Raw genomic sequence first — 23,872 nt, forward strand, 5'->3', positions numbered from 1 at the left:
CCTTTTAGCCCCTACCAGTCGCACAGCTGTATGCGCCATCATGGCGATCCAAAAGTTAATCCGTTTTAATCAATATTAATCACTCTGATCCTTGTAAACCTGCGCTTTGAACTTCCTTTCAAGTTGCGCTTATTTGTCAAGCCACACACGGAATAGTTTGCCATTTCCCAAGTTTCTTATGTTCCAACCGTGCCCATCCAGACCTCATGAAAGAACATGACCAATGCAAAGATTCCTCCAAGGCAGTGTTTTATTAAATTAAACCCAATGCATTTCGGGCAATCAGGTGCCCTTCATCAGGGGTCACTGTGAATAACGATAAAAACAACAATATTCAACAATGTCATTTAAAAAACGAAAATAATCAACATTACCATATAAAAACAACATTTCTAAATTGTTACTTTAAACTAACATGTACAAATGCGTTTTCCAAATGCCAAATTACAGTACACTCCTCTTTGTTTCCCCACTCTGCCTCCCTCAGCCAGTACTAATATACATCCATCGTTCATCTTACAAGCCTATATAATGATTGATATGTTACCCAGTCTTTGCACCGTAGTTACACAAAACCTGTTCAACAATCGACTTTCCCATGATGTCTCCAAATAACGCTCAATTCACACTCACAGCACTCCCCCCCATGACCTAAACCCTCCTCCTTATCCTAATTCCATCACCCTACATGCACCAAACCGAGTTCTCTCCCCTACTCTCTTAATCATAACATTGGTCTCATTCTACTGTCGGTTTTCTACGTGCAAACACTCCTGTCTCCTTAGATCGATCTATTTCAGGTTTCCCTGACTTTTCCTCTTGTCACTGCTACACTTCTATAACCATTTCTCCCCCCATAACTCAGTCTTTAACCCCACGTGTACCCTAAGATCTAAGGAGACAGGAGTGTTTGCACGTAGAGAGTAGGGGAGAGAACTCGGTTTGGTGCATGTAGGGTGATGGAATTAGGATAAGGAGGAGGGTTTAGGTCATGGGGGGGAGTGCTGTGAGTGTGAATTGAGCGTTATTTGGAGACATCATGGGAAAGTCGATTGTTGAACAGGTTTTGTGTAACTACGGTGCAAAGACTGGGTAACATATCAATCATTATATAGGCTTGTAAGATGAACGATGGATGTATATTAGTACTGGCTGAGGGAGGCAGAGTGGGGAAACAAAGAGGAGTGTACTGTAATTTGGCATTTGGAAAACGCATTTGTACATGTTAGTTTAAAGTAACAATTCAGAAATGTTGTTTTTATATGGTAATGTTGATTATTTTCGTTTTTTAAATGACATTGTTGAATATTGTTGTTTTTATCGTTATTCACAGTGACCCCTGATGAAGGGCACCTGATTGCCCGAAATGCATTGGGTTTAATTTAATAAAACACTGCCTTGGAGGAATCTTTGCATTGGTCATGTTCTTTCATGAGGTCTGGATGGGCACGGTTGGAACATAAGAAACTTGGGAAATGGCAAACTATTCCGTGTGTGGCTTGACAAATAAGCGCAACTTGAAAGGAAGTTCAAAGCGCAGGTTTACAAGGATCAGAGTGATTAATATTGATTAAAACGGATTAACTTTTGGATCGCCATGATGGCGCATACAGCTGTGCGACTGGTAGGGGCTAAAAGGACGCCCCACCCCTCACTGTTGAAGCCAATCTGGTGCCAATTGGGCAAGGCACTACTCACCAGTCTGCACGCACTTGTTGAATAATGGATAAAACTTGGACAAATGAATAGTAGAAAAAGGTGTGCATCCCTTCCCCCCACAATTGTTCATGAATGAAGATTGCCCAACTCTGGGGTAGCACCCTCAAGATTTTTACGGAAACAGAAGCAGAGTGAGAGAACTGTGCATGGGACCACACACGGCGGAACATCTTGATTCATCATTCAAGTCGGTGGTGATATTAAAAAGGAAATGGTTATTTATAAAAAGCAATATAAAAAACGTTTTTATCATAACAATTGATATTCATAATAATAATTGACATTACGAGTTGGTGATTAATTTTATTGAATACTTTACATCATTTGTTTTCCATGGGCTAGGGAGTAATGCGATGGTGTTAGCTTTGTCGTAACTAGGACCTGTCCAATGCATTATGGGTAATGTAGTTGGTTGAAATTGAAAGTAGGTTTGACTTCTGCACTGTTGGCGGGAAAGCGTTCGTAATAAGCCTATCAGGGAGCTTTAAGAAAAGACACACGTGGTTAAATAAGGGAGGGTTGCAGAGTAAACAATCGGTTTGGTACGGAGAGGAGACTGGATGGTTTTAAAACGCTCATGGCAGGTACGGGAGGAGAAGGGTTGTTTATTATAACTGAAGGGTACACGTGGGGTTAAAGACTGAGTTATGGGGGGAGAAATGGTTATAGAAGTGTAGCAGTGACAAGAGGAAAAGTCAGGGAAACCTGAAATAGATCGATCTAAGGAGACAGGAGTGTTTGCACGTAGAAAACCGACAGTAGAATGAGACCAATGTTATGATTAAGAGAGTAGGGGAGAGAACTCGGTTTGGTGCATGTAGGGTGATGGAATTAGGATAAGGAGGAGGGTTTAGGTCATGGGGGGGAGTGCTGTGAGTGTGAATTGAGCGTTATTTGGAGACATCATGGGAAAGTCGATTGTTGAACAGGTTTTGTGTAACTACGGTGCAAAGACTGGGTAACATATCAATCATTATATAGGCTTGTAAGATGAACGATGGATGTATATTAGTACTGGCTGAGGGAGGCAGAGTGGGGAAACAAAGAGGAGTGTACTGTAATTTGGCATTTGGAAAACGCATTTGTACATGTTAGTTTAAAGTAACAATTTAGAAATGTTGTTTTTATATGGTAATGTTGATTATTTTCGTTTTTTAAATGACATTGTTGAATATTGTTGTTTTTATCGTTATTCACAGTGACCCCTGATGAAGGGCACCTGATTGCCCGAAATGCATTGGGTTTAATTTAATAAAACACTGCCTTGGAGGAATCTTTGCATTGGTCATGTTCTTTCATGAGGTCTGGATGGGCACGGTTGGAACATAAGAAACTTGGGAAATGGCAAACTATTCCGTGTGTGGCTTGACAAATAAGCGCAACTTGAAAGGAAGTTCAAAGCGCAGGTTTACAAGGATCAGAGTGATTAATATTGATTAAAACGGATTAACTTTTGGATCGCCATGATGGCGCATACAGCTGTGCGACTGGTAGGGGCTAAAAGGACGCCCCACCCCTCACTGTTGGATATAAAGTGTCCCCAGAAAAATTGCAGTTTTTCAAACCCGGAGTCAAATATCTAGGACACCAAATAGAACGCGGAGTAAGGAAAGTGACCCCTGAAAGAATAAAAATAATAAGACAAATGCAATTGCCACAAACCCAGAGAGAAATAAGAATGTTCCTTGGGGTTGTGGGATACTGTAGGCAGTGGATTGTAGGGTTTTCTCTGCTAGCCAAACCTCTAATACAAATGACCAAGAAACGCGCAAAGGATCCTATAGTATGGGATGATGAAAGTATGGAAGCATTTGTGAAATAACGGAAGTGTTTGTGTGAAGCCCCTGCCTTAGGTATGCCAGATTACTCGAAAGAATTTGCGCTGTTTTGTTGTGAAAGAGAAAGTTGTGTACTCTCAGTTTTGACACAGAGACATGGTTTGATGTGACGTCCAGTGGCATACTTCTTTGCTACTTTAGACCCTGTAGCCTCAGCTTTACCTGGTTGTTTAAAAGCAGTAGCTGCAACCTGTATGAGTCTGGAACAAAGCGAATCAAATGTGATGGGACATCCTGTAAAGGTACATGTTCCACATTCAGTTGAGATTCTCTTAACAAGAACTCAAACTCAGTATCTTACTCCTAGTCGGATGACTAAGTATGAAAGAATAATATTGGGTGCTGAAAACGTGACAATAGTCAGGTGTACTGTACTTAACCCTGCCACCTTATTACCAGATGTATATGGAGAAGAGGTGAAAGATGAAGTTGAGCACGACTGTTTGGATGTGACTGAACTGTGTACCAAACCCCGTCCAGACATACAGGAAGAGCCTTTGAAGAATGCTGAACATGAGCTATTTGTAGATGGCTCGTGTATGCACCATGAGGAGAGAGGACTAAGTGCTGCTTACGCTGTGTGTACATTGGCTGGAATAGTTGAAGCATCCTATTTACCAGGAGTCAAATCTGCACAAGTAGCCAAATTGATAGCTTTGATTAAAGCTTGCAAAATTGGGAAAAATTGGAAAGTAACCATTTTTACTAATAGCCAGTATGGTTACAGGGTTGTGCATGATTTTGGCTAGCTTTGGATACAGAGGGATTTCTTGACTTCTTCAGGATCCCCAATTAAAAATGGAAAATTCGTAAAAGAACTGCTTGAAGCAATACAATTGCCAAAAGAAGTGGCAGTGGTCAAGTGTGCCGCACATCAGTCAGGAGATGACTATGTGACAGCTGGTAATAGGTATGCTGACCAGGTTGCCCAATACTGTGCCAGAAATAAATTGGCGGTAGACAAGAAAATTGAAACAAGTGGAATTAGGTGCCAACTTATGCTACTCTCAGGATTGGAAACATGGGAAGAAGTAAGACAACTACAAGATGAGGTGGGAGTGAGAGAAAGAGAAGAATGGGTAAAAGTAGGGTGCCAAAAGAGGTCAGAAGATGATGCGTGGGTTTATCTAGATGGCAGGCCAGTAATGCCAGACTGTATGCTTTCACAATTGGCTAGGATGCATCATGGAGACACCTATATAGGCAGGGATGCTATGGTCAGACTCTTTAGGCAGGATTGGTTTAATCCAAAGTTCAGGAATGTCGCAGAGAGTCTATGCCAGAGATGCTTAATCTGTCAACAAATGAATCCAGGCAGAAAAACAATGGTTAATATGGGAAGAATTGGAAAAACAGAAGGTCCATTTATAAGGCTACAAATAGATTTCATAAAATTACCACCTTGCAGAGGTTTGAAGTATGTACTTGCCATAGTTTGTTTATTCTCACGGTGGGTGGAGGCATACCCTACTAGAAGAAATGACAGTATAACAGTTGCCAAACTATTGTTGAGAGAACTGATTCCATGGTTCGGTTTTCCAGTAACTTTGGAATCAGATAGAGGGTCTGATTTTAATAATGAAATAATTCGACTAATCTGTGAAGCATTTAAAATTGAACAAAAATTGCACTGTGCATATCGCCCAGAGGCTTCTGGAGTGGTAGAACAAATGAATGGCACTATAAAACAAGCATTGGCATAGCCAATAGGTCTCGCCTTTGGGACCTTATAAGTGTTTACCCATGCAACAGTTGGTGCAACAACATCAAGGATATTGTGCTGCATAACTAAATACTTATAAGGTCCCAAAGGCGAGACCTTTTGGCTATGCCAATGCTTGTTTTAATTGTGCTGTGGAGCACCGAATTTCTCTGTTAGCCGATCTAAGAATGTTCACCGCCATTGTCAGGCTCCTAATGGTAGAAACCAAAGGGCCAGGCCCTCATTCCACAAACCATAATGCAAGCAAAATGGAGTTAAACGGATGAATCAGGTTCAAAACCAGGGCTCATTTTGACCGCTGTGGTATTTTGGAAAGAAATACGGAACTAGAAAGATACAAAGATCATGGGGTGCAGTTTCAACCCCATTTTGAGTCTTGCACCGCAGAATGAGGAATTGGGGAATATTGCGGTAAGGCTGCATGTTATTCTACTCGATGCATCAACATTCGAATGTGCAATATTTCTATTCACGAATACTGGCAGGTTTTTATCAGCACTGGTGTAATCCCGATTCAGGCTTAAACTAGCGTGCATGGTGTTAACATTGCAGGCAGACGTGTAATTAACTCTGAAGAAGTAGTTATTTATTTACTTTGCCACAGTACAATCAGCAGTCGAAATGGGGGTGACGTCAGTGTGGGCACGGTCAGCGCGCGCAAAGCAGCAACAGAGGAGACTGGCTCAGAAAGAGACCGCACTAGTAAATGATTGTACTGGCAACCGAGCAGCTTAACAAGAGAAATCAACGAGCGGGGCGTAAACTATCCTAAAGCAACAGTACAGCCAAACTAGGTGGCACGCTACCACAAATTTAACGTCATTAATACAAAGTTATGTATACTCACCATTTGTATTATTCACTTTGTGCATGTAGGGCAGTTATATAAAAAAAAATGCTAATACCTGAAGGAGGAGTGCGAGCACAGCAGACCTTGCTCTTGCTTCCCTGGCTCCAGGAAGGCTCCTGTTTGAAGTCGGTGTTTCCACTGTGGGCGTCAGCTGATGTAAGCTGAGGGAAACTCTTCCTGGTGATGTCAGTGTGGGCACGGTCAGCGCGCGCAAAGCAGCAACAGAGGAGACTGGCTCATAAAGAGACCGTACCAGTGAATGAGTGTACTGGTAACCGAGCAGCTTAACAAAAGAAATCAGCGAGCGGGACGTAAACTATCTTAAAGCAACAGTACAGCCAAACTAGGTGGCACGTTACCACAAATTTAACGTAATTAATACAAAGTTATGTATACTCACCATTTGTATTATTCACTTTGTGCATGTAGGGCAGTTATATCACGAATACCATCAACCTGAATTCAACGAAACACCTAGAGGAGAGTCAGTTCACTGCACTGTAGAAGAAAAGTTGTTTGAAAACAATTACAGAAAGAAGCACAACATCTTGAACAAGCATTGAAAGCGTGCGTCATCGCGATCGCTCGGAAAGCGAAAGTGATTGCGATGACGCACGAGTTTTCAAAGTGCTGCTGAAGGCTAGCGGTTCGCATGTGCACGGTCGCGTGAACGCAAGCGCTAGGCCAGCCAGCAGCACTTTGAAAACTCACATACAAAATGTCTCATCCGAGCCAGCGCATGCGCTGGGCTCAGCGAGACCTAAACAAGACTAGCAAAGATGTGTGCATCCACCCCAATGGAGTGGCCTGATGCTTTACCTCTTGTTCTGATGGGACTCAGAAGCATTCCTGACAAGAATACAGGATTCAGTCCCCGTGAAATACTTATGGGAAGAGCAATGAGGCAAGCATGTATACCAGGACACAAACTGTTGAATATATCTGATGATTTGGTATTGGACTATTGCAAAGAACTGGCTGACCTAGTGTGTTCTATCTCTCACCAGGTTGGAGAGGACGCACTTGCCAGGCAGCCGGATCAAGCACATGATCTGAATCTCAGTGACTGGGTGTTGGTGAAGAATCACACTCGAGAGTCGTGCTTAGCACCCAGGTAGGAAAAACCACATCAGGTTATATTGGTTACAACAACAGCAGTGAAATGTGCAGGCTTGCCTAACTGGATTCATGCAAGCCATACGAAGAGAGTACCAGCACCTGACGAGGAAGGACCCCAGCTGACTCAAACAGTTGAGGCTGCAGAAGGTTGTGCAGTTGAAGGATCTAGAGTATCAGATCCTGCAGTAGCTGACCAAGAACAACCGAGCATAAGTCAGGATGACTGGATACCAGTGGTTGACATACCTGAAGTAATTGTGAGAACAAGAAGTCAAACCAGGTTAGAGAGACAGGAGAATAGAGAGGACCAGATAGATATAGAAGAACAAGCTCAGGAAAGTGAAAATACAACTGTTGGAGAACCTGAGCAGGATCAGACAAGGAGAGAACAATCTACTCAGACAGAGGTGGATGAAACCATTCATGAGTCTGAGGAGGGACAGATAGGTCTAGAAGAACACGTTCAGGCTGCAGGAAACCAAAGTGCAGTAAGACCTGAGCAGGACCAGTTAGGAGAAGAGGAACAAGTTCAGGTAGAAGAAGAAGAAAATTGAAATAAAACCTGAACAGGGTCAGGCCAGGGAAGAAGAACGCGTCCAGGCAGAAAATGGCGTTACAGAAATAAGCCCTGGACAAGGACAGAGAGAGAGGGATCCTGAAAACGAAAATAACCAGATTGTGCCACAACTTAATGAAAATAAAAGAACACTCGAAGAAAGTGACAGTGTAGTGCAAGCCAAAAAGGTCAGAAGGGGTGATAACTAGCCAGGTGGTGTTAAAAGGGTAAAGTATCATTTCAAAACAATAAATGAAGAACCTGAACAGGTAAACGAAATTACTAGTCAGTCTGGGACATCTACTGATAAGCCCAAACGAAGAAGTCAAAGATTAAAAATATTGAACAATAAGGTCAAGGGTCCTGAATGGACATATGTAATTCTTGAAGAATTCGAGAATCTAGATTTAAATGAAGAAAGTCAAATCAAATCAAATCAAAACGAGCTTTATTCGGTTGTGCAAAGAAACAGCCATAAAAGCACAATATATTGACAGTTAACAAAGTTAAAAAAAATTTGAGAAGATAAAAACCATCCTAAAAATGTCATACAGCTAGTAAGTTCATTTAAGCACAGTGCAATTTACTCAATCTACCCCCAGGGAAAAAATGTTCTTAAAATATAAGTTCTGCCAGCAGAAGTTCAAAATGGAATATATAAAAATGCAGAATGCAATCACAACAAAGTGACAGTAAGCTTAAAAACTACAATTAACAAATATTTAAAAAGGAAACTAGGTGCAGCAATTTTAGAACAAAAAACAGGCGCTAAAGGCATTCGCACAATTCCCAAAAACTTGTAAGAAAGAAAAAACAACCCGTACTTAGTCGAGGTTCTGCCTATGCCTAACAGTTAGTTTCAGAAATAAGGCTATAGATTTAGCAAAAGGTTCTGCATCTAGATGTTGGAGAGCAAGAAATGCAGGGCGGCACCTACGGAGACCCCACATTTTTAAAATCGGAATAAGCCACTGTTTCCTCAAATCCTGATAGAATTTGCAGAACAGCGTTATATGGATTGTGGTTTGAGGGGAAGACTCATCGCAGGGGCAAACTTGCAAAGGTTTTTCCCAGGTGTTAATTTTGGGAAAGGTAACCAGATGATGAAAAATATTAAATCTAAATCTGGTTAGCAAAAATCTCTCGTAACCCGAGAAATTAAAAGTTAAGTAAGGCTGAATTGTCAAGGTTGTTTGGATCAGTAGTGAGTGTTGTACAGTGGGTTTGGAAGCTTCGCCAGAAAATCTCAGAGACTCTAAATGAGCCAAACATACCTTTTTGAGCTGTTTTCTCGGTATTACAGCGATGAAAGTGGGGGAGTAAAAATATTGTAGCATGCCAAGGTCGCTGAGGAATTTCTTAATGTAAGAAATCCATCCGATCTCATGTGCGTTATCTAGGGAAAGGCAGTCCTCGATGAAGCCTTGAGAAAAGATGGTATCATTTGATGACCAAATGAGATGCCATAGGAGAAGGGGTTGAATCCTAATCAGGTCTGTAAGATAGGGCAGTCCTGCTTCCAGATGGCAAGCATAGGTCGACGTGGCCCGCGGGACAGCCAATAAGAATCTTAAAAAAGTATTTTCTACCTTTTGCACCTCCGTGACCTTGGCAAATCCCCACACACCAGCCCCATAAATTACACTACTAATACATTTTGCCCTATAGATCTCTAAGAGTTCTACCGTAGGTCGTTTACCTAATTTATTTGCAAAATTAGCCAAAGCAGCTGTAGTTCTCATAAAAGTGAGTTTTCTCGATTCAATAGCGTGTTTCCAAGAGCTTTTATGGTCAAATACAATGCCAAGATACGGATATGTGGTAGTGCTCTCTAAGTTTTGATTTTCAATAAAAATGGTTTTTATGTTCTTGATCCTTGACCCGGCAGACATTACAAAGGTTTTTTTGATGTTAATCTTCAGGTCAAGGTTGGCCATAAAGGTATAATATTTCACAAGAGCACGCTGTAATTCCATGGGGGTGCGCACTAGAATTACCGCGTCGTCCGCATACAGTAAAGCCGGGATTGGGCGATTATTTATGGTGGGGAGGTCCTGGGATCCCGTTAACATGGCTTTTTCCAAGCCATTGGTGTAAAGATTAAATAAAAACGGGGCCAGGACACACCCCTGTCTTACCCCCCGGTCCACTCTGAACGACCTTGTTACCTCTCCCCCCATGCCGTATCTAACTCTGGCTGTGGCATCTGAATATAATTCACGTAGTGGGGATATGAGAGGCTTCTCTATTCCCATCTCCGCTAGAATTGACCGCAGCTTGGAGTGGGTAACGCAATCAAATGCTGCTGAGAGGTCAACATATGCCATATATAAGGCCCCCCTTTTGCATCCACATATTTGCTTATTAATAAAGATAAATTGAGGGCTTGCTCTGTAGTACCCAAGCCCTCTCGGAACCCAAATTGAAGGTCAGACAAAACTTTGTTATCGGATGCCCATTGCTGAAGGCGTCCCAGAATAACACGGCCAAATAGTTTCCCCAAAAAATCCAGCAGGGAAATGGGCCGGTAACAGGATGGCAATTGACGGTCCCCTTTTTTAAATATAGGCACAAGAATTGATTTGGACCGAGAATCAACAGGGCCCAGAGCACAAGATGCTTGGAGAAACCTAGTTAAAATTGGCAACCATAAATCCGTGGTAAATTTTAAGAAGTCAATAGGGACCCCATCGGGGCCCGGCGCTTTACCATTTTTACTGGCCATTAGGGCAGTCCCCACCTCCTCATAAAATATATTAATATGCACAGTGAGGTTAAATCTATTGCATTTGAGGAAAGGCTGAATATGTGCTCAAAATGATCAACCCATAAATGTTCATCAATTGCAACATCAATACTAGGGTTAGCCGATGTATCTGTTAAAAATGGGGACTTCACAACCTTCCAAAAAGCAGCACTATCCTTAAAAGTGCAGGATTTATGCAGTTGGTCCCATAAATCTTTTTTTGGGTTATTCTTCCTGTGTTTTAAAGCCTGTCTATAATTGTTCCTGGCGGTAGCAATTTCCTTTGTGTTTCTAACCTTTTTATGGAGGGCAGCTTTAAGATTTTGATTTGCTTTCGAACAGAAGGTGTCGAACCATCTTCTAGCTTTACTTTTACTATTTTTGATTTTAATAAATAGAATTTCCTTAATTGCTGCTAGAAGTACTGCAAAGTTTTCCATGATTCCCTCGTTCGAGGTAGCTGGATCAAGGCATTTATCAATCACTGGTCTTAAACTTTTGACCAGGATCGTTGTGATAGCCGTCTGATCCGCTTTTTCCCACCTTAATGAATAACCATTTAACCTATCTAGTATTAAGTTATTTTGAGTTAAGGTTGACTTGATATTAAACCTCTCAGATGTCTTGGTGGTATTTAGGGTGATACTAATTGGAAAATGGTCGCTGATAGCGATATCATGGGTTTTACAGGTAAGTAACTGTTTACCCGCTGCCGCGGAGAAAAAAATAAAATCAATTGTACTTTGCTTGCCTCTACCATTGAAAGTAGGCACGACAGGGATAGGAGGATTCACCAAGTCATTAACCAGAGCAAAATCTAGACCGAACAAAATTTCGTTCAGGGAGTGCCCAGCCAGAGTATGGGAGAAATGGGTTACTGGGTCGCCATATTCGTCCACAATACCACAGACATTATTTCCGCTCCGAGTACATAGGTTTTGGTTGAAGTGCCCACCCCATATTAAAACAAACTCCTTGTGAGCCTTCCTTGATAGTTCTAGAAGGGAGGAGTGTATCTCCTTAGTCACCTTCAATAAGCCATCCACAGGGAGGTTGTTATAGAAGTTCACAATTACAAGGGCCTTAGTATTATTCTGATGGAGAACAAGTATTTGGAAATTTAAATCCGATTTTAAACAGACTATAGTTTTAAATTGTAGAATATTAGATACAAATATAGTCAGGCCACCTTTTGCTCTACCAAAGGGAGAAGGTGAAGCTGGGGAGAAATACGTTTTATAACCCTCCACGTGCAATTCGGGGGGTGCCCATGTTTCCTGCAAGCATAAAATGCCAACGTTGCGGACGAAATCAAGCCAAATGTCATTCGCAACCTTTGCACGCAAGCCCGCCACATTCCAAAATAGTATTTTCGAGCATGGGTCATCTTTTTTTATTATGAATTCAGGGGACCTTCCCATAGATTCCTCGCAATGGGCGGTCTGTGACATAGGTAGAAGGGTTGGTTCGATCGTAACACCATCTAAATTCAGGTTATCTGGATAAACAGCAGAAGTAGATGTATAAATCATGGTGTTAGGCGAAAGACCCTCCAACGGAAGTCAGTCCATCCTTTCCAGTTCAGGGAGCTGATCAAAATAATTAAAGGTTGGGATATTGTACCTAATTCTGGGCCCCTCCATCAAATCCGCATTTGATAAACCCCTGTGAAGAGTAATTGGGAATAAGTGGGGAAGTTGGGGATAGAAGAAACTCAAGTCCCTGGTGGAGATATTACTATCACCACAATGAGCAGACCAAGTGCGGATATGTTGGACCGCTCGCCTGTCCCTAAAATTGATGACAATGCAGTCCCCTGGAAGATCCTTTCTTCTGTGACCCAACCAACTTAACCTTCTCGCAAATAGTATTTCCCCAGATATATTAGGCGGAAGTGGCCTGTTCTTATTTAGCCAGTGAACAGCTTTGTTTCTTAGCTCAGAATAGGTTTCTGAATTTTCTTGGGATAGCTCCGGGACTCCAGCCAAAACTATGGTATAAGGTAGAGATTGCGGAGGGAGATCAATGTGTGGAAATGACTTCTTAGAGTTAGTATTCATAGGAAGTTCCCTGGAAACACCAGGGATATTGGTCGTCAATTCTATGGGTTCCATATCTTTACGTGGAGCACCTACCCCACTTTCCGTGATCTTAGGATCAGACACCCTTAAGGCCACCTGGGAACACCTGATCGTAGAGTTGGTGTTCCTCGATGTTTGAGGTGTAAAGGGGTTATTAGCAGGTGGTAACTGTTTATTGTTTCCAGAGCCAGAAGCATGGGGTCTAGTACTTGATTGTAAATCTATAATCTTCGTATATGCACTGACCAACGGTTGCCCTGGAACAATGGAGGTATTTTTCAGTACTTTCTCCAGATTATCTATCTTTACACTAATACATTTAACCCTTTCAAGAAGTGGAGACAATAAAGATTTCATAAGGTGCTCAATTTTAACAAAGAGTCCCTCACTGTGTGATAGAGGAATAGAAGGAGAAACTGCTGTTTCAGATGTTAGAATATCTGAGCCTGTATCATTAGGAAAAATGGATATAATTTCTGGTATATTATTGCTAACAATTTTCCCTTTTGTTATATTAGATTTGACAGCAACTTTCTTGAGTTTAGTACCATCTATACTTCCTTTAGGATTTTTTACAGGTTGCCCCTCCCTGTTAGTGTGTTTTGTCTTACATCTGGCCTTCTGACCTCTAGTTATTGCCCTCGGGGTGGGACTGTCTACTCTTTGCGACAAGGCTGAGGGCAAGATGGATATAATAGGTATGTCAAAAGACCTGTTACCAGTGAAAGACTCTGCCTGGGCGAGAGGAACAGGAAAGGAGTCACTAAGGAAGATGGTGGGAGTCAATGGTTGTCTTGATGAAATAGAAAGAAGTTCTGGGGAAACGTTGGCCAAGTTAGCAACAGTATCCTGGGAATTAGAAATATGGTGAGCCCCCGGGAGGGCAACAAAGGATGGAGTCAAGATCGAATCCTGAGAGTTAGTGGTGAGGGTCGATGTATTGGTCGGGAGCACGGGGAGAAAGGAACCTGCAGGAAGGGAAAGGCGGCGTTCTGTATGTTCAATTGCGTTAGCAACTACCCCAATAGTTTTCTGCAGCATACGGTCTATGGCTGTCAGGCTGGGTAGTGGTTGGTTTGAAGTATCTTTATGCTTTGGAACGTGGGCAGATGAAGCGGCACGCGTCTTCCCCATTCTTCACCACTTTAGATGACGAGAGATAAGTTTGTAAAATATCCACAGGAGACTGATGTTCTCAGTATTTCCACGAAGTTAATAATTAAACGGAAATCAGTAGGACAAAGCAAACAAATACTGCACAGGTTCGATATCGAAACCACGAGACGCAAAAGGGGGGGCCCGGCCCGGACTCACCCGGACACAAACGGTCCCGCCCTTGTCCCGGGCTTCTCCGGCACGCGTCCTCGCGGGACGAGGGACCAGGCGTACCTTAGTAGCGCCTCCTGGCGCGTGCTGGTGACGTCGGCGGCGTCCTTGCTGCGGAGGGGAACCTGGGAGATGTGGTCCCGTCCACCCAGGCGTAACGATGCCCTGGAGACAGACCAACAGCGCGGGTCCATGGCAAGCGGGAATCCACCCACAACGAGGGTCCAGATTAGACTGCGGTCAAGTTCAGCCGCTTTGCTGGAAAAGAGGCTACACCCGGGTCTCTGCACCAGGCGTGCCTTAGTAGCGCCACCTGGCGCCTGCTGGTGACGTCGGCGGCGTACTTGCCGCGGAGGGGAACCTGGGAGATGTGGTCCCGTCCACCCAGGCGTAACGATGCCCGGGAGACAGACCAACAGCGCGGGTCCGTGGGAAGCGGGAATCCACCCACAACGAGGGTCCAGATTAGACTGCGGTCAGGTACAGCCGCTTTGCTGGAAAAGAGGCTACACCCGGGTCTCTGCACCAGGCGTGCCTTAGTAGCGCCTCCTAGCGCGTGCTGGTGACGTCGGCGGCGTCCTTGCCGCAGAGGGGAACCTGGGAGATGTGGTCCCGTCCACCCAGGCGTAACGATGCCCGGGAGACAGACCAACAGCGCGGGTCCGTGGGAAGCGGGAATCCACCCACAACGAGGGTCCAGATTAGACTGCGGTCAGGTACAGCCGCTTTGCTGAAGAAAGTCATGAAGAAATAAATGCAGAACAAATTGTCGAAGAAGTGAGACCAACCTGAAAATTCCCCAAGAATTTATATCTCATAAATATTTCGAAATAAAGAAGAGAAATCTTCTTAGCCCAAAATGGCTGATGATAGGGCTGCTGGAAAACCAAAACGAAATTGTGTAAAAAGATGTTGTAAAATATGCATATGTAGTATATTTTTGGTACTTATAATTTGCTTAGTACTAACAGTAGTCATCCCTTATTTGATGGTTACAAAAGAAAGGAATAACACAAACACACATGAAAGGGTAGCTAACATTAAAGGAGCTAGTGTAGCATTGGAAGCACCAGATGAGTCTAAGACTAAAAGAGACAGAGTAGATTTAGGAGCACCAGATGAGTTAGATTTACACCACACTGTGACAAATAATGACACTACTTTAAATGTATTTACAAAGTTATTAGTGCAATACGTGGACACTATGGAAGTTAGTGATTGTTATGTGTATATGAAATTACCTGCATCAGTAGCAAAAGGTGTAATATATCACCATATTCCATTAACCTATGGTATTTATTGTAGTATTTTTGCAAGTTTGTTTTATAGAACAGGAAAGTTACAATATTACTATTCTAATGTAGATGTGATTTTTACTGAGGTTCCTATGCGAAACAGCATGAACCCAGTTCTTAGTTCTAAGGATGCACAGTTTATGGGAGAATATTTTCTAACTATGAAAACAATAGATATAGCTGAAGCACACAAGCACAATTTAACATGTAAATTACACAAAGGAAAAAATATATTTTTAAATTTAGTTGAGCAAAGGAGACAGGACTTCCAAAGAAGGGCTTCTGAACCGAAACCTCAAATACCTCAATGGGCTGAGAAAGAAGAAATGTATACAACTGGGAAGACTCATGCTGCTATGTCCGTGGACTTTGAAAAGAAAGAGAAGATCTGCCTCCATAAATTAAAGACTGAATATAACAATGCATTTATTGGTTCCAGTGAATGTGAACATAATTTCTTCATTATTGGGGGATGGGGACTAAAAGGTGGAACAGATCCAGTATTTCCTGAAGTTTATTGTGAGTGTGGCAATAAAAACTATTTCAGGCTGCCTGCTCATTGGTACGGGAGTTGCTGTTTTGGAATAGTATTCCCAAAGGTGTACCATGTGAAAAGAATCACTGGAAGCAATGCAGATGCAAAGGAACTAACACGTACAAAGAGAGCTAGTTTTTCAGAAATAGTAGGTGATATATTTAGAGCATTGATACCTTCAGTGGGAGTAATTCTGAATTCACGAAAAATGTGCCAGCTGTCTACAGTAGTTGATCGGTTATCAACTGACACTGCTGGAGGATTTTTAATGATCAACACAGAAATGGTTGCAATTAGATCTATGGTTTTTCAAAATCGACTTGCTCTTGATATATTGTTCTGCTCGATTTTCCCGGCCTTCTTGTGAGGAACAATAATGTAATGTGACTTCAGTCTCTTATCATTCAAGTCTAAGGGTTAGAGTAGTGAATGGAGCCTATTTACTAGGCACTTCGACATGATTCTGTGCTCTTACCCATAGATCAGGGCTTGCACACATAGCCTAGGGGATAGATTCGCTAGTATTAGGGATAATCTGTCCTATAGTGAGGGTATTTCATGCAGCTGTGCTGAATTCAGGCCTGGTAGGCCTCAAACGGGAGAGACTCCATCTTTCTTTCTGCTCCGGCAGCTTGGGATGCTTCTAGGTCAAACGTAATGTTTTAGTTATGAGGTGTTATTCGCTTGGAGAGAACCGGTTCAGGCCGGCCCTTATCGAAGGATTGTATTTTTCTTCATGCCGAAGACACTACATCAGGCCGGCCGGCTGGGAACGTGTCCTTGGTACGGGGAGGTACAAGAATTTGGTGGGCGGCAGGTTACAGGCCGGAATTTTCCATGAGGAAACACACCTCTATATTAGTGAAAGTCTGAGGCAGTTACATGTTCAGTCCGTAGGCGGCATCTAGCCGTTAGCAGTAAAGCTACTACTTATTCCAGGGAAGACAGACGCCATCTTGAAGGCGGAGAAGAACCGAGAGACAGATGCTTTCCTAGCAGAATAGCCAGAGAGGAGAAAGTAGCCGATAAGGAAGAGGTCCCAGTGACTCGGAGAAGGGTGATTCCAGGCGAGCCGAGGCACAGACGAGAAGGGAACCTAGATGACCACTGAGTGCAGGCTACATGCTACTAAGGTGATGTCGACCCTTTCTTATTAGAGAGTACAACTTAATCTTTCACTTTTCTTTGCAGGTTATGTGTTATATCGTAATGTTATGTGATTGTGTATGTAATGAGTAATAAAGTATCCAGTTTGTAGTGAACCAACATGTGCTGCGTGTTCTTGTATGAGAGGGTAGCCTATTCTTCTAGTCAGCTGCGGCTACATGAACAGATGTTAACCCTGATCAGGTAAGTGGTAACTGAATAAGGGAAAGAGAAGCCCCTCGAACCTGAGAACAGGCTATGCTTGAACTGGCAATCCTTGTGTGATCTGATGAATAGTGAGACTGATTCCCTTTTTTGTATGTTATGGTGATCATAGGATGAACTGTCGTATGAGACTGCCGTCTAGGTAGAGAGGTCTGGATTCGTAGGGGATCGCGAGGCCGCCGATTGTGCTGAGACTGCCGTCTGGGCAGAGAGGTCTGGGTTCGTATGGGACCGCGAGGCCGCCACTTGTGATACTGTCGTATGGGCAGAGAGGTCTGGGTTCGTATGGGACCGCGAGGCCGCCACTTGTGATACTGTCGTATGGGCAGAGAGGTCTGGATTCGTAGGGGATCGCGAGGCCGCCGATTGTGCTGAGACTGCCGTCTGGATAGAGAGGTCTGGGTTCGTATGGGACCGCGAGGCCGCCACTTGTGATACTGTCGTATGGGCAGAGAGGTCTGGATTCGTAGGGGATCGCGAGGCCGCCGATTGTGCTGAGACTGCCGTCTGGGTAGAGAGGTCTGAGTTCGTATGGGACCGCGAGGCCGCCACTTGTGATACTGTCGTATGGGCAGAGAGGTCTGGATCCGTATGGGATCGCGAGGCCGCCGATTGTGCTGAGACTGCCGTCTGGGTAGAGAGGTCTGGGTTCGTATGGGACCGCGAGGCCGCCACTTGTGATACTGTCGTATGGGCAGAGAGGTCTGGATCCGTATGGGATCGCGAGGCCGCCGATTATAAGAGGTCTTGGTATGCATAGTAGGAATCCCCTGTCCTTAGGTGATAGATATATGTGGTTGCAGGATTGTAAATAGGTTCTAGGGAGGGGGTAACGTTCTGGCTGGGTTAGTGAGGCTCTGATGAGCGGGTTCTATCTGATCCGAAAACCCAAGCAGAACATTTGGCGTTACGAACCGTTTACGAAACCTGTGTGCGTTGTGGTTGTATCGTGTTTGCTCTCGGTGCGTGCGTGGTTTCGTTTGTATATTATTTCTATATAATTGTTTGTTATTTTCTTTTCTCTTTCTTCTTTTTCTTTTTCTCTTTTTCTTTCTTTTCAAAGATGTTTTCTAGAAAGTCGAAATCTACTTTTAAGTTGCCCGTTGATATTCCCGGCTGGGATTCAACGCCTTATGAAGCCTTAGCCTGTGAGTGGGCTGATTCTACTGGTTTGAGTGAGAATTGGAATTCTTTTTTGGAGCTGGCGGAGCCGGCTAATGTGATTACTTGTTTACAGAAGGCGCCTGTATCTAAGGGTGATGAGCTTCCCGTTTTGGGACGCAGAGGTTGGATTGTTCTGTCTGCGTACAGAATTCTGCATGAGAGGTTGTTGAAGGTACAGAACTTGCATAAGGATTTGGAAGCGAACTTTGTTGAGATTCAGAATGCTCATACTTTGTTGCAGTGTCAAAATAAGTTGCTTGCTGATAAACTTGAGACGTACCAAACTATTGCCGAGAGGGCGGCTGTGCGAATTGCTCGTTATAAATACAAGAATCGGCGTGGTCGGGTCTCGACGCGAAAGGTGCGTCTGGTCGTGGCGAAAGCCGGACTGGATTGGAATCCTGATGAATGGGATGGTGATATCTGGAACTCGAGTGATTCTCCTTCCTCGGGTGAGGAGTCTGCCAAGCGCGAGTCCTCTCGCTCCGGCCGTGCTTGTAAATCTGCTTCTTGCGCCTCTGATGGTGCACCCCGTGATTGCGCTCATCCTTCGAGCGGGGTCGATGCTTCTTCCACTGATTGTTCCTCTACGTGTACTGGTCGAGCTCCTTGTGATGCTCGTCCCGCGGTCTCGGTGCATCCAGTTTTTCGGCGGAAATTGCAGCAGGCTCCCGGTGCTCCGAATGGTATTGCTTTAGACTCTTTGGAGGATTTTACTCAACAAGAAATTAGTGATATTTTGCAGCGATTTCGGCAGCGAGCTGGTGAGCCCTTACTCACATGGATGGTGCGCCTTTATGAACTTGGCGCTGCTGGCATTATGTTGGATGCTGGCGATTGTTTGAAGTTTTGTTCCTTGAGTTCGGATTCTACTGTACAGGATCATTTTCGTAACTTTAATGCTGGTGGTCAAATTTCTTTGCTTTAATTGGCGACTGAGGGTTGTAATCAAAAATATCCTACTGAGTCTGACTGGCCTCTGAATGACAAACCGTGGTATACTTTGCGCGATGCTGCGCAACGTCTCAAAGAGGAGGTGATGAAAACGGCAATTTTTCTAAATACTGCCGACAGGTTGCTTGATGGTTTCTTGACATCTTCTGTGCGGAATCGTATTATTCGTTCTTCCCCTGTTGCTTATAAGCAGGTCATGATGACTTTATTGATTAATCAGACTGGTAACATGTTATCTGTGGTGCTGGAATCGGTACGCCAACTCGGTGAGTTGGGTGAGTGGTTTAAACCTGAACGGCAGTCCCGGCCTGACACTCGTACTCCTGGTGACAATAAACTTACTAGACGTGATATGTTTTTTGGTCTTATGGCCGATGGTGTGCGGAAGGAGGACATTGATGGTGAGACTACTTCTCGTTTGTGGGAAATGTTTCGCAAACGTGGCTTGGATCGAAAGGAGGGTGCCCGGCGTGTTCGGACAACTGAGTGTGATCGTGGTTTTTCTGACGGTAGCGGTGATGACGACCGCCGTGGGCGCTCTGATCGTCGTGATGATCGACGTTATGTGCGTGATTTGTCCCCCCGTCGTGAGAGAGACAGGGAAAGAGAGGGGGAAAGAGAGAGGGGGAGAGATGATTATGTTAACAGCAGACGTAGAGATGATAGGGATCAATCCCCTGAGTTGAGAAGGAGAGAGGATCGACACATATTGGCCGATCGAAACCCGCAGTACAATGCAGGGAACAGTAATCCATTTCGTAATGGAGATGGATATGAACAGGAGGTATCGATACCTGGGAAACGTGAGAGTCTTTATCCTGATTTATCCTGGTACACAGAACACAGTAAAAAGGACTAGGAAATAGGTCAAGCTCCAGTACACAGATGGGCTCACAGAGATAATAGACCCTATGTAGATATTGATATTTATTGGAGACATCGTAATATCCAAAGGGCCCGAGCATTGGTAGATACAGGAGCGGAGGCCACTCTTATTCATGGAAAATCAAAGAAGTTTAAAGGTCAGCCTTTTACAATTACCGGATTAGGTGGAAAGGAAACTCCCGCAGTTCAAACCTTACTTGAAATGAGAATAGGTAGAATTCCTAGAAAAGAATACTCTGTATTAGTGGTGCCACTCTTAGAATTCATAATTGGAATTGATATTTTGAAAGGAATGACTTTGCACTTAGATGATGGATGTTACCAATTTGGAACTAAACATTATATATCGTCCAGGCCTGTACGGGTTGGTCGTTTAAGAATGCCCCCCATAAAAGTTCCCCAGGCGACAAAAGTGGTTCGTCAGAAGCAGTATCGTATTCCAGGTGGTCATGAAGAGATTAGTACCACTATTCAGGAGTTGGTGGATGCAGGAGTTATAACCCCAGTTACTTCTGCTTGGAATAATCCTGTTTGGCCTGTACGTAAGAGTGATAATTCTTGGCGCATGACTGTTGATTATCGAGAATTGAATAGACACACACCCTCTTTGACTGTTGCAGTACCGGATGTTATCACCCTAATTTTTTTTTTTTTTTTTTGAAACCGTTTATTGCAATTTCAAGTATATACAAGTATGGGCCTACAACCTTCCGGCCGGCCGCTAGAATGACAGGAGCATGTGACATACGTACAAAAAGGCACTTGGCGTAGCAGAGAAGTAAATCAGGAGGTATCAAGGACGTGGGCCACATGACTCTGAGCCCACAATACGGTTTCAGTTTATACAAACACAACAACACAAAAAAAAAAAAAAAAACACACCCGCAAGGCAACCCGCAGTCAAAAGTAACAGCACGTGCACCTCAAATCGGGGACCCCAACCATCCACAGGAATCTAAAGAGGGGAAGGGGAGCAGATCAAGGACTGGGGGAACCCTGTGCCCGGGGCTGGGGGAGGGGGTCAACTAAGGGGACGGAGCTGGTGAGACAGCAGGCAGCAATGGTGGCTCGCAAATACCCCCGCGGTAGGCGTTCCAGGGGCCCCATACTTTCACCCATGCCCCAGGCTTACCCCTCGCCACATACACCACCTTTTCTCGGAACATGCACCAGTCCATGTGTTCTGTCCAGGCTGACACCGCCGGGGGCTTCTGGGCTCCCCACAGTTGAGCGATGTCACGCTTAGCTACCATATATCCCAGAGTCACCCATCGCGTCTGCGGAACCGAGTAATCATGTGGTTCCCACACATTCAGCAAGCATCTCCTCGCTTCAGGCAACAGCGCGACATGCGTAACCACTCGCAGGACCTCATGCACACCACGCCAGAATCGCTCCACCTTCGGGCATTCCCACAGGATATGCAAAAAGGTCGCCAAAGCACCACACCCACGCTTACACAACCCATCCTCGGTATAGCCCATACGCAGAAGCCTTGGATCCGTCATGGAAACCCGGTGGAGTATCTTAAGCTGGACGAAGCGAAGGCGAGCCGGTATGGCCACCTCCTTCGGAGAGGCCACCGCGGAAATCCAGTCCTCGTCGTCCAGCTCCAGCCCATCGGCAACCCAAGCCTCGCGGAGGCCAGTCAGCAAGCCCGAGCGGTCATTGATCAATTTCTTGTAAATGAGGGAGATCGTGCTGTCCGGAACGTGGCCGTCTAGCACTCTATCCTCCAGGGGGGAAGACTCCGGGATGGAGGCGACGTCTGGGAAGACCGAGCCCAGTGCGTGACGGACCTGCAAGTACCGAAAGTATTCACTGCCCTGCAGCTGAAACTCCGTCTGCAGCGTCTCGAATGTTTTGAATCCCCCCCTTGTCCAGAGATCCCCCACTTTACTGATGCCTATCGTGTCCCACTTCTCGAAGCCCTTCGAGGTCCACAGGGAACCCAACCGCTGCGGCGCATACAACGGTGACGCCCGGGTCAAACGGTCCTTCCACCCCATAGCTGCGTTGGCCGCGTGCCACACTCGCACCATGACACGCGTGGGGCCCGTCAAGCGGGGATCGGGCGCGCCAGTGTAGAGCGCTCGATTGTAATCGCCACCGGGCAGGAGCATCTTGTCCATTTCAAATGCCGGGTTTAAAGCGGGCCCATAGAGGCCGTAATTAATTGCAGCCAGCTGGGAGGCCCAGTAATACCGCTTAACGTCCGGGAGGGCAATCCCCCCGTCGTACCACGGGAGCGTCAACTTCGCCAGGGCTATACGCGGCCTCCCGTCCCAGAAAAGGCGGCGCTGTAGACTCTCCACCTCGCGGAAGTAGCGCGCCGGGACCAAGTCCATAGTATTCTGGAGAGCGTACAGGAAGCGCGGCAACGACATCATCTTAAACAATGCCGCCCGGCCGAGCGGCGAAAGCGGCAGACGCCGCCAGCGCACGACGTCTTCCTTCAGGCGCTGGAGGGGGGGAAGCAAGTTCCGCTCATAGCGGGCCTCCGGGTCCAGCGTGATATAGACACCCAGGTACCGAAATCCCTGCGAGGCAATCTGGATCGGACAGCCCCGCGGGAGAACGGGAGCCTCCCCGGAAAGCACATAGACACATGATTTAGCCCAGTTGATGACGAGGCCCGAATTACGGCCAAAGGAGCGCAGGACGTCAACCAGGACAATCAGTGATTTGCGCGGGGAGGCTAAGTACAAAAGGATATCGTCAGCATAGAGGGACACGCGGTCCTCATACTCGGGGGTCCAACGGAGACCACGGATGGAAGGATGCCACCGCAGCCACTCCGCCAGGGGTTCCAAGGCCATTGCAAACAGGAGCGGCGACAAGGGGCAACCCTGTCGCGTGCCCCGTCCCAGCGCGAATGGGGCTGAGACTCGTCCATTCACTACCACCTGCGCCAATGGGCCCGAATACAACAATTTAACCCAGCTGATGAACCCCGGCCCAAATCCAAATTTCGCCAACATCGCCCAAATGTATGGCCACTCGAGCGTATCAAACGCCATGGTGGCGTCTAAGGACGCCAAGATGGCCGGCTCCCGCACAAACGGAACACGCGCGAGCACCCCGTGCAAACGCCGCAGATTAAGGGCCGTGTTGCGATGGGGAATAAAGCCGGACTGGTCTTGGTGGACCAGATCGCCCACCACGCCGACCAGCCGGTTGGCAAGCACCTTGGCGAGGATTTTGGGCTCCGCGTTCAAGAGCGAGATAGGCCGATAGGATGTAACCCGGTCTCGGGGTCTCCCCTCCTTGTGGATCACCACAATTGTAGCCAGACGCTGGTCCGGCGGGAGGGAGCCCCGCGAGTGGGCCGCCAGGAACATCGCGCGGAGGTGGGGTGCCAGTACATCCGGTCGCAGCTTATACAACTCAATAGGGATGCCGTTCGGGCCCATAGCCTTGCCAGATGCGACCGAGCGTATGGCGAGGGCAATTTCGTCCGAGGTGGGAGCAGCATCCAACGACTCCCTGTCCTCCACCGAAAGGGAGGGTAGCGCGATATCCCGAAGCAGGGCATGGGAATCCGCCTCCGAGCAGGGAGAGACCGGGGAATACACCTCGCGGAAATAGTCCGCGAAGCAAGAGACGATGTCTTCTGGCTCGGTGACACGTACACCATCCATCCTCTCAATCAACGGGACCACACGACTCGCTCTCTCCTTTTTATCCAACCATGCAAGCAGTTTACCAGC

At 45.6% G+C, this 23,872-nt stretch overlaps 1 long non-coding RNA gene across 1 annotated transcript in view; it reads right to left on the reverse strand.

Annotated features, from left to right (window-relative positions):
• Positions 1 to 232: 232 nt before the first annotated feature.
• LOC146821383 (uncharacterized) overlaps positions 233 to 23,872 on the reverse strand; it is a 35,523-nt gene continuing 11,883 nt past the window's right edge. The window contains exons 2-3 of the long non-coding RNA XR_014963154.1: positions 6,531 to 6,628; positions 233 to 306 (exon numbers count right to left, since the gene is read on the reverse strand). This is a non-coding gene — a long non-coding RNA (uncharacterized LOC146821383). The remainder of the gene's footprint in view (positions 307 to 6,530; positions 6,629 to 23,872) is intronic.

This window comes from Triturus cristatus, chromosome 6 (assembly GCF_964204655.1).
Source record: "Triturus cristatus chromosome 6, aTriCri1.1, whole genome shotgun sequence".
NCBI lineage: Eukaryota > Metazoa > Chordata > Amphibia > Caudata > Salamandridae > Triturus > Triturus cristatus.